Genomic DNA, 10,501 nt, shown 5'->3' on the forward strand with positions numbered 1-10,501 from the left:
GCATGTGTGTTCATGTGAGGAGTGTTGCAAATCAGAATGCCGAGTAGCAGGCACCACTTGCCACATGGGGTTCCGAAATGTGGCTACAACAGCGATCTGGCTTAATAATTGGTGGGATTGGAAATGAAACAATCCTGGTGTTTTGGGTGCGGTGGAAGCTTTTTTGGGGGAGGAGAGATTTGGGGATGGGGAGATTTGGGGGAGAGCGATTTGAGGGGATGAGAGATTTCGAGGTTGGCGAGCGTGAGATTGGGGGGTGAATGAGTGAGTGATTTGTGGGTGAGTGAGGGAATGGTGAAAGTCAGGCAGTTTTGAAGCTTGAGGCAAGGCAATGAAGGGTAGGGCTTGTCGTTTGCTTGTGTGGGAGTCAGAGCAGCAAGAGGTGGGTGTGGCGGAAGGAAAATGGTGAAATGAATCTTGAGTGCTGATTCCTTGGATGAATGCATGGAAGGAGAAAAAGGAGTGAAGAACAGCCTTATGTCCGTTTAAGTAAAGAGAAAGCCATGACATTGATGTCTACGGCCACACTAGTCTGAAAACGCCCGATCCCGTCTGATCTCAGAAGCTAAACCAAGTCAGGCCTGGTTAGTACTTGGATGGGAGACTGCCTGGGAATACCAGGTGCAGTAGGCTTTTGCTGCCATCCACAGGCTGCTCATGCTTCTGCACACACAGTGCCGTTGATCCATCAACAACCTTTTTGCTGCTCTCTCTCTCACTTTGCTTTCACCATTTCTTTCCTGCACATTTTCCTGCTGCTACACAAATGCAAGGGGGTCGACGCAAGGGACGAAAGAACGCAGAACAACAAAATAAGTTGGCAAAAAAATACACGCTGGCGCAGACACACCAGGACGCAGCAACAGAGAGGAGAGACAAGGTGCATAGAAACCTGAGAGGGACAAACAGCAAGAGAACAAAGAATCGTGCAGGAAGAGCTGCAATTCAATGCAGGAAAAATGTAAAGCCAACTAGCATGCTGCTGGAATGCATGTGTGTTCATGTGAGGAGTGTTGCAAATCAGAATGCCGAGTAGCAGGCGTCACTTGCCACATGGGGTTCCGAAATGTGGCTACAACAGCGATCTGGCTTAATAATTGGTGGGATTTGAAATGAAACAATCCTGGTGTTTTGGGGGCGGTGGAAGCTTTTTTGGGGGAGGAGAGATTTGGGGATGGGGAGATTTGGGGGAGAGTGATTTGAGGGGATGAGAGATTTCGAGGTTGGCGAGCGTGAGATTGGGGGGTGAATGAGTGAGTGATTTGTGGGTGAGTGAGGGAATGGTGAAAGTCAGGCAGTTTTGAAGCTTGAGGCAAGGCAATGAAGGGTAGGGCTTGTCGTTTGCTTGTGTGGGAGTCAGAGCAGCAAGAGGTGGGTGTGGCGGAAGGAAAATGGTGAAATGAATCTTGAGTGCTGATTCCTTGGATGAATGCATGGAAGGAGAAAAAGGAGTGAAGAACAGCCTTATGTCCGTTTAAGTAAAGAGAAAGCCATGACATCGATGCCTACGGCCACACTAGTCTGAAAACGCCCGATCCCGTCTGATCTCGGAAACCAAGCAGACTGAGGCCTGGTTAGTACTTGGATGGGAGACTGCCTGGGAATACCAGGTGCAGTAGGCTTTTGCTGCCATCCACAGGCTGCTCATGCTTCTGCACATCCATCAACAACCTTTTTGCTGCTCTCTCTTTCACTTTGCTTTCACCATTTCTTTCCTGCACATTCTCCTGCTGCTACACAAATGCAAGGGGGTCGACGCAAGGGACGAAAGAACGCAGAACAACAAAATAAGTTGGCAAAAAAAACATGCTGGCGCAGGCACACCAGGACACAGCAACAGAGAGGAGAGACAAGGTGCATAGAAACCTGAGAGGGACAAACAGCAAGAGAACAAAGAATCGTGCAGGAAGAGCTGCAATTCAATGCAGGAAAAATGTAAAGCCAACTAGCATGCTGCTGGAATGCATGTGTGTTCATGTGAGGAGTGTTGCAAATCAGAATGCCGAGTAGCAGGCACCACTTGCCACATGGGGTTCCGAAATGTGGCTACAACAGCGATCTGGCTTAATAATTGGTGGGATTGGAAATGAAACAATCCTGGTGTTTTGGGTGCGGTGGAAGCTTTTTTGGGGGAGGAGAGATTTGGGGATGGGGAGATTTGGGGGAGAGCGATTTGAGGGGATGAGAGATTTCGAGGTTGGCGAGCGTGAGATTGGGGGGTGAATGAGTGAGTGATTTGTGGGTGAGTGAGGTAATGGTGAAAGTCAGGCAGTTTTGAAGCTTGAGGCAAGGCAATGAAGGGTAGGGCTTGTCGTTTGCTTGTGTGGGAGTCAGAGCAGCAAGAGGTGGGTGTGGCGGAAGGAAAATGGTGAAATGAATCTTGAGTGCTGATTCCTTGGATGAATGCATGGAAGGAGAAAAAGGAGTGAAGAACAGCCTTATGTCCGTTTAAGTAAAGAGAAAGCCATGACATCGATGCCTACGGCCACACTAGTCTGAAAACGCCCGATCCCGTCTGATCTCAGAAGCTAAACCAAGTCAGGCCTGGTTAGTACTTGGATGGGAGACTGCCTGGGAATACCAGGTGCAGTAGGCTTTTGCTGCCATCCACAGGCTGCTCATGCTTCTGCACACACAGTGCCGTTGATCCATCAACAACCTTTTTGCTGCTCTCTCTCTCACTTTGCTTTCACCATTTCTTTCCTGCACATTTTCCTGCTGCTACACAAATGCAAGGGGGTCGACGCAAGGGACGAAAGAACGCAGAACAACAAAATAAGTTGGCAAAAAAATACACGCTGGCGCAGGCACACCAGGACGCAGCAACAGAGAGGAGAGACAAGGTGCATAGAAACCTGAGAGGGACAAACAGCAAGAGAACAAAGAATCGTGCAGGAAGAGCTGCAATTCAATGCAGGAAAAATGTAAAGCCAACTAGCATGCTGCTGGAATGCATGTGTGTTCATGTGAGGAGTGTTGCAAATCAGAATGCCGAGTAGCAGGCGCCACTTGCCACATGGGGTTCCGAAATGTGGCTACAACAGCGATCTGGCTTAATAATTGGTGGGATTGGAAATGAAACAATCCTGGTGTTTTGGGTGCGGTGGAAGCTTTTTTGGGGGAGGAGAGATTTGGGGATGGGGAGATTTGGGGGAGAGCGATTTGAGGGGATGAGAGATTTCGAGGTTGGCGAGCGTGAGATTGGGGGGTGAATGAGTGAGTGATTTGTGGGTGAGTGAGGGAATGGTGAAAGTCAGGCAGTTTTGAAGCTTGAGGCAAGGCAATGAAGGGTAGGGCTTGTCGTTTGCTTGTGTGGGAGTCAGAGCAGCAAGAGGTGGGTGTGGCGGAAGGAAAATGGTGAAATGAATCTTGAGTGCTGATTCCTTGGATGAATGCATGGAAGGAGAAAAAGGAGTGAAGAACAGCCTTATGTCCGTTTAAGTAAAGAGAAAGCCATGACATCGATGCCTACGGCCACACTAGTCTGAAAACGCCCGATCCCGTCTGATCTCGGAAACCAAGCAGACTGAGGCCTGGTTAGCACTTGGATGGGAGACTGCCTGGGAATACCAGGTGCAGTAGGCTTTTGCTGCCATCCACAGGCTGCTCATGCTTCTGCACACACAGTGCCGTTGATCCATCAACAACCTTTTTGCTGCTCTCTCTCTCACTTTGCTTTCACCATTTCTTTCCTGCACATTCTCCTGCTGCTACACAAATGCAAGGGGGTCGACGCAAGGGACGAAAGAACGCAGAACAACAAAATAAGTTGGCAAAAAAATACACGCTGGCGCAGGCACACCAGGACGCAGCAACAGAGAGGAGAGACAAGGTGCATAGAAACCTGAGAGGGACAAACAGCAAGAGAACAAAGAATCGTGCAGGAAGAGCTGCAATTCAATGCAGGAAAAATGTAAAGCCAACTAGCATGCTGCTGGAATGCATGTGTGTTCATGTGAGGAGTGTTGCAAATCAGAATGCCGAGTAGCAGGCGCCACTTGCCACATGGGGTTCCGAAATGTGGCTACAACAGCGATCTGGCTTAATAATTGGTCGGATTGGAAATGAAACAATCCTGGTGTTTTGGGGGCGGCGGAAGCTTTTTTGGGGGAGGAGAGATTTGGGGATGGGGAGATTTGGGGGAGAGCGATTTGAGGGGATGAGAGATTTCGAGATTGGCGAGCGTGAGATTGGGGGGTGAATGAGTGAGTGATTTGTGGGTGAGTGAGGGAATGGTGAAAGTCAGGCAGTTTTGAAGCTTGAGGCAAGGCAATGAAGGGTAGGGCTTGTCGTTTGCTTGTGTGGGAGTCAGAGCAGCAAGAGGTGGGTGTGGCGGAAGGAAAATGGTGAAATGAATCTTGAGTGCTGATTCCTTGGATGAATGCATGGAACGAGAAAAAGGAGTGAAGAACAGCCTTATGTCCGTTTAAGTAAAGAGAAAGCCATGACATCGATGCCTACGGCCACACTAGTCTGAAAACGCCCGATCCCGTCTGATCTCGGAAACCAAGCAGACTGAGGCTTGGTTAGCACTTGGATGGGAGACTGCCTGGGAATACCAGGTGCAGTAGGCTTTTGCTGCCATCCACAGGCTGCTCATGCTTCTGCACACACAGTGCCGTTGATCCATCAACAACCTTTTTGCTGCTCTCTCTTTCACTTTGCTTTCACCATTTCTTTCCTGCACATTCTCCTGCTGCTACACAAATGCAAGGGGGTCGACGCAAGGGACGGAAACGCAGAACAACAAAATAAGTTGGCAAAAAAAAACATGCTGGCGCAGGCACACCAGGACACAGCAACAGAGAGGAGAGACAAGGTGCATAGAAACCTGAGAGGGACAAACAGCAAGAGAACAAAGAATCGTGCAGGAAGAGCTGCAATTCAATTCAGGAAAAATGTTAAGCCAACTAGCATGCTGCTGGAATGCATGTGTGTTCATGTGAGGAGTGTTGCAAATCAGAATGCCGAGTAGCAGGCGCCACTTGCCACATGGGGTTCCGAAATGTGGCTACAACAGCGATCTGGCTTAATAATTGGTGGGATTGGAAATGAAACAATCCTGGTGTTTTGGGTGCGGTGGAAGCTTTTTTGGGGGAGGAGAGATTTGGGGATGGGGAGATTTGGGGGAGAGCGATTTGAGGGGATGAGAGATTTCGAGATTGGCGAGCGTGAGATTGGGGGGTGAATGAGTGAGTGATTTGTGGGTGAGTGAGGGAATGGTGAAAGTCAGGCAGTTTTGAAGCTTGAGGCAAGGCAATGAAGGGTAGGGCTTGTCGTTTGCTTGTGTGGGAGTCAGAGCAGCAAGAGGTGGGTGTGGCGGAAGGAAAATGGTGAAATGAATCTTGAGTGCTGATTCCTTGGATGAATGCATGGAAGGAGAAAAAGGAGTGAAGAACAGCCTTATGTCCCTTTAAGTAAAGAGAAAGCCAGGACATCGATGCCTACGGCCACACTAGTCTGAAAACGCCCGATCCCGTCTGATCTCGGAAACCAAGCAGACTGAAACCTGGTTAGCACTTGGATGGGAGACTGCCTGGGAATACCAGGTGCAGTAGGCTTTTGCTGCCATCCACAGGCTGCTCATGCTTCTGCACACACAGTGCCGTTGATCCATCAACAACCTTTTTGCTGCTCTCTCTTTCACTTTGCTTTCACCATTTCTTTCCTGCACATTCTCCTGCTGCTACACAAATGCAAGGGGGTCGACGCAAGGGACGGAAACGCAGAACAACAAAATAAGTTGGCAAAAAAAAACATGCTGGCGCAGGCACACCAGGACACAGCAACAGAGAGGAGAGACAAGGTGCATAGAAACCTGGGAGGGACAAACAGCAAGAGAACAAAGAATCGTGCAGGAAGAGCTGCAATTCAATGCAGGAAAAATGTAAAGCCAACTAGCATGCTGCTGGAATGCATGTGTGTTCATGTGAGGAGTGTTGCAAATCAGAATGCCGAGTAGCAGGCACCACTTGCCACATGGGGTTCCGAAATGTGGCTACAACAGCGATCTGGCTTAATAATTGGTGGGATTGGAAATGAAACAATCCTGGTGTTTTGGGGGCGGTGGAAGCTTTTTTGGGGGAGGAGAGATTTGGGGATGGGGAGATTTGGGGGAGAGCGATTTGAGGGGATGAGAGATTTCGAGGTTGGCGAGCGTGAGATTGGGGGGTGAATGAGTGAGTGATTTGTGGGTGAGTGAGGGAATGGTGAAAGTCAGGCAGTTTTGAAGCTTGAGGCAAGGCAATGAAGGGTAGGGCTTGTCGTTTGCTTGTGTGGGAGTCAGAGCAGCAAGAGGTGGGTGTGGCGGAAGGAAAATGTTGAAATGAATCTTGAGTGCTGATTCCTTGGATGAATGCATGGAAGGAGAAAAAGGAGTGAAGAACAGCCTTATGTCCGTTTAAGTAAAGAGAAAGCCATGACATCGATGCCTACGGCCACACTAGTCTGAAAACGCCCGATCCCGTCTGATCTCGGAAACCAAGCAGACTGAGGCCTGGTTAGTACTTGGATGGGAGACTGCCTGGGAATACCAGGTGCAGTAGGCTTTTGCTGCCATCCACAGGCTGCTCATGCTTCTGCACACACAGTGCCGTTGATCCATCAACAACCTTTTTGCTGCTCTCTCTCTCACTTTGCTTTCACCATTTCTTTCCTGCACATTCTCCTGCTGCTACACAAATGCAAGGGGGTCGACGCAAGGGACGAAAGAACGCAGAACAACAAAATAAGTTGGCAAAAAAATACACGCTGGCGCAGGCACACCAGGACGCAGCAACAGAGAGGAGAGACAAGGTGCATAGAAACCTGAGAGGGACAAACAGCAAGAGAACAAAGAATCGTGCAGGAAGAGCTGCAATTCAATGCAGGAAAAATGTAAAGCCAACTAGCATGCTGCTGGAATGCATGTGTGTTCATGTGAGGAGTGTTGCAAATCAGAATGCCGAGTAGCAGGCGCCACTTGCCACATGGGGTTCCGAAATGTGGCTACAACAGCGATCTGGCTTAATAGTTGGTCGGATTGGAAATGAAACAATCCTGGTGTTTTGGGGGCGGCGGAAGCTTTTTTGGGGTAGGAGAGATTTGGGGATGGGGAGATTTGGGGGAGAGCGATTTGAGGGGATGAGAGATTTCGAGATTGGCGAGCGTGAGATTGGGGGGTGAATGAGTGAGTGATTTGTGGGTGAGTGAGGGAATGGTGAAAGTCAGGCAGTTTTGAAGCTTGAGGCAAGGCACTGAAGGATAGGGCTTGTCGTTTGGTTGTGTGGGAGTCAGAGCAACAAGAGTTGGGTGTGGCAGAAGGAAAATGGTGAAATGAAAATTGAGTGCTGATTATTTGTCTGAATGCATGGAACGAGAAAAAGGAGTGAAGAACAGCCTTATGTCCGTTTAAGTAAAGAGAAAGCCATGCTGGCAATGCCTATGGCCACACTAGTCTGAAAATGCCCGATCTCGTCTGATCTGGGAAACCAAGCAGACTGAGATCTGGTTAGTACTTGGACGGGAGACTGCCTGGGAATACTAGGTGCAGTATGCTTTTGCTGCCATCCACAGGCTGCTCATGCTTCTGCACACACAGTGCCGTTGATCCATCAACAACCCTTTTGCCACAGGCTGTTCATGGTTCTTGTAAGGGGTTTTCAGTGAGTGTTGTTGTGCCTTGGGTGTCTCTTTCTGGGCTTCTGCCCTCACAGCTTATGCCTGGCCTGTGAGGTACCCTGAGTGCTGCAAGAGTACCCCTGGAGAGACTGTGTCCACAGCTTATGAAGGGGGTTTTGAGACTCGTGCGTCCCCACAGCTTATGCCTCGCCAGTGAGGCACCTGTGAGTGTCAAACACTCCTAATCCCTTCTTCCCTAGCCTGTGACACACAGTTGAGCATTTTTGAGGCACTCCTAGCTTCCCTTACACTGTTCTGACATAAGACTCACGATCAGGAGATGTAATACAATAGAACTGAGACAAGGTGATTCCAAGAGGAACTTAGGCTTCCAATTTATTTGACAAGGTGTATTTCAACAAACAGCAATACACCAACAAAACAATCCCCCTAAATCCCACTAAACGGACACAACGAAAATCTTTACACAAGTTTAGCAGTGCAATGCCCAACCTCCCACCCTTCCTGGCCTAACTGAGTTGGGAGTTCCGGGGACCAGAGGTTATACTCACTTCTGTGTCTTCTACAGTCTAGTGGTTTGTTTCTTCTATCTTCGGTGTCTTCGGACACTGGTTTTCCTTCAGTGTCGAGAGTCTTGCTGGTTGTTGGATGACGAGGGCAGGGAACCACCCACACTACTTCAGAAACCCCTTTTTATCGCCAGATTATCCAGTCCGCCTCTCCTGCTGAAATCGATTCTTCCCATTGGTGGGCTTTGTGATTTTGAAAAATGCAGCAGTTTTAGATTATTGCGGGTTTTTTCCACTGATGTTGACCTACTCAAGGTTTGAGTGGGTATTGATTGCGTTGGCCTCCTGTAGCAATTGTGTAGGCCCTAGGGTTGTTTTGGGTTCCATGGTTTCAAAAGGTCTGCATAACTTACTTCAATTCAGTTTTTCGAACCTACTCAAGGTTTAAATGGGTGTTGATTGCGTTGGCCTCCTGTAGCCATTGTGTCGGTCCTTGGTTTGTTTTGGGTTCCCTAGTTTTCTGAAGATCTGCATAATTTCCTTCCATAGTGTAAACATGGGGAAGACAATAGTCCAATAATGGCTGAGTCAGTCCCATAGTTTTCGAGCAAGTGCTCTCCCATTGGCTTGAAAGCCCCATGCTTCGGGCTGACTCTGTCTCACCATTGGCCCTCCGGTGTCCTCCCCCATCCAATCACTGCTCTGCCAAGGTCAAACTGCATCGGTTTCAATTCACAGCACAGACTGATCCCACAGCCCTTTTCCTTCTGGGTAAAATGAGGGGGTTGTCGTCCTCCCCTACATAATCCCTCATATGACACAGTCAGACACCACTCGAGTGTGTCAAAGTTCAGGGAGGTGAGAAAACCCTAGGTCTCCCAAATTGCCCAACTTTCCCCAGTTTAACTCTAAACTGATCCCGTCGATATATATCGCAATTCCTTTTAACGCGGTACAAAACACAGAATCCAACAGGTTACAATATACGACAGCAATATACATATATGTACTTAAGGTTACAGCAGCTATTGTACATTGAGTCTCATTTCAGTCTTAACCGTAAAACAAAGTAACCTGCCCTGCAAACTCCTCAGGGGCCATGTATGAAAACGCAGTCATCCCTGGGATTAACAAAACCGCCTAAGTGTCACGGTCAAGCTTTGTTTACACGCCTTGAGTGTTTAGCAACGGCTCTCCTGTCTATGTAGTAGCCTGAGGAACTGCTTTCTTTTTCTTTTTCTCCTGAGTTTACAGCTTGTAACTAGCAGATAAGCTACAATCAGGAATTGGCCGATTCCTAAGGCATGCGATCCCACCCGGATCCATGCAGGTATGTCTGCCCGTATCCCCAAATCCCACCATGCTGGGGGTTTAATCTGGGCAATCTCCCCTGCTAGAATTTCAGTTTTCTGCTCCATGGTGTAAAAATGTTTTGAGACAAATCCACTGCCTGGAGGAGGGCTGTAAGTTTCTCAGGTAGTGCGGCAATGGGATAGCCAAACTGGGCGACATATTGTTGTAGATGGCTGAGGTTGCTTTGTACCGTGAGGTGAATTGTGGAAGGTTCAGGGATGGGTGTGATTCTGGTGTGTGCCACTTGAACCTCTGCCCTGGGTTTAAAGCAAAAGCTGCTGTACGGTATTGGACACCACCTTCCCGGTCCGTGTTCATACCGTTGGGCACTTGTGGTGACACAATATGTCCCACCGCCTACATATGCTACCTATGCAGGCATGTGGTTAGGGGCCATTACCTCCATTGTGCAATTGATAGGCTCTGCCCCAGCAGTGCTGAACCCACATTGTGGCCTTGCAAAAGCGTTCAAGTGCTGGGGGCACAGGATTACCTGTGCTCCCCTGCTCCGACAACCCGAGAGGTCTGCACCTGTCACAGTGTGCTCCCACATTGTGACGTAAGGTGGGACCTCTTGGAATCGAACATGCACCCCTCCACGAATGACTCCCACATTCTCCACTCGGTACAGGGGTGCTGGTCGTGGGGACGCCCCCATCACGGGCATCCTGACCACCACACCCATGATGGTATGGTTTGACTTTCCACAGTCCACCGGTACCGGGTAGGCTTCCGACGCTACACGAAGTTGGCAAGGACTCAAAACATTATCATAAGGGTGCAGTGCTGCTAAGTGCTGCTTGCTGATCCAGGAGGGGACCTGTCCCTGTCTCAGATCCTCGAGGTTACTCCGTCCCTCTCCCAGAAACCAGGCCCCATCGAGCACGCACACCTCATTTTGGGAGGCTTGATCGGAGGCGTTTCCATCCTCCCGAATCAAGGCGTTTACAGCCCTGGCCTGTGCCTCCAATTGAGAGATAATCTCCTTTAAGTGAACTGTCATTGCCACCTCTTCGTGG

The 10,501-nt window shown here is 49.2% G+C and overlaps 2 non-coding genes and 6 pseudogenes across 2 annotated transcripts; all 8 read left to right on the forward strand.

The window, feature by feature from the left end:
- The first annotated feature begins 514 nt into the window (after positions 1–514).
- On the forward strand, positions 515–633 carry LOC139269715 (5S ribosomal RNA; annotated as a pseudogene).
- Positions 634–1,503: 870 nt separating this feature from the next.
- On the forward strand, positions 1,504–1,622 carry LOC139270116 (5S ribosomal RNA). Its single transcript, XR_011594463.1, has one exon. It is a non-coding gene; the product is annotated as a 5S ribosomal RNA (ribosomal RNA).
- Positions 1,623–2,477: 855 nt separating this feature from the next.
- Positions 2,478–2,596, forward strand: LOC139269686 (5S ribosomal RNA; annotated as a pseudogene).
- An 870-nt stretch (positions 2,597–3,466) lies between these two features.
- On the forward strand, positions 3,467–3,585 carry LOC139269506 (5S ribosomal RNA; annotated as a pseudogene).
- An 870-nt stretch (positions 3,586–4,455) lies between these two features.
- Positions 4,456–4,574, forward strand: LOC139269602 (5S ribosomal RNA; annotated as a pseudogene).
- An 868-nt stretch (positions 4,575–5,442) lies between these two features.
- LOC139269710 (5S ribosomal RNA) lies at positions 5,443–5,561 on the forward strand (annotated as a pseudogene).
- Positions 5,562–6,429: 868 nt separating this feature from the next.
- LOC139270117 (5S ribosomal RNA) lies at positions 6,430–6,548 on the forward strand. Its single transcript, XR_011594464.1, has one exon. It is a non-coding gene; the product is annotated as a 5S ribosomal RNA (ribosomal RNA).
- Positions 6,549–7,418: 870 nt separating this feature from the next.
- Positions 7,419–7,537, forward strand: LOC139269822 (5S ribosomal RNA; annotated as a pseudogene).
- Positions 7,538–10,501: the final 2,964 nt, after the last annotated feature.

The sequence above is a fragment of the Pristiophorus japonicus genome, chromosome 8 (assembly GCF_044704955.1).
Source record: "Pristiophorus japonicus isolate sPriJap1 chromosome 8, sPriJap1.hap1, whole genome shotgun sequence".
In the NCBI taxonomy this organism is placed as follows: Eukaryota; Metazoa; Chordata; class Chondrichthyes; family Pristiophoridae; genus Pristiophorus; species Pristiophorus japonicus.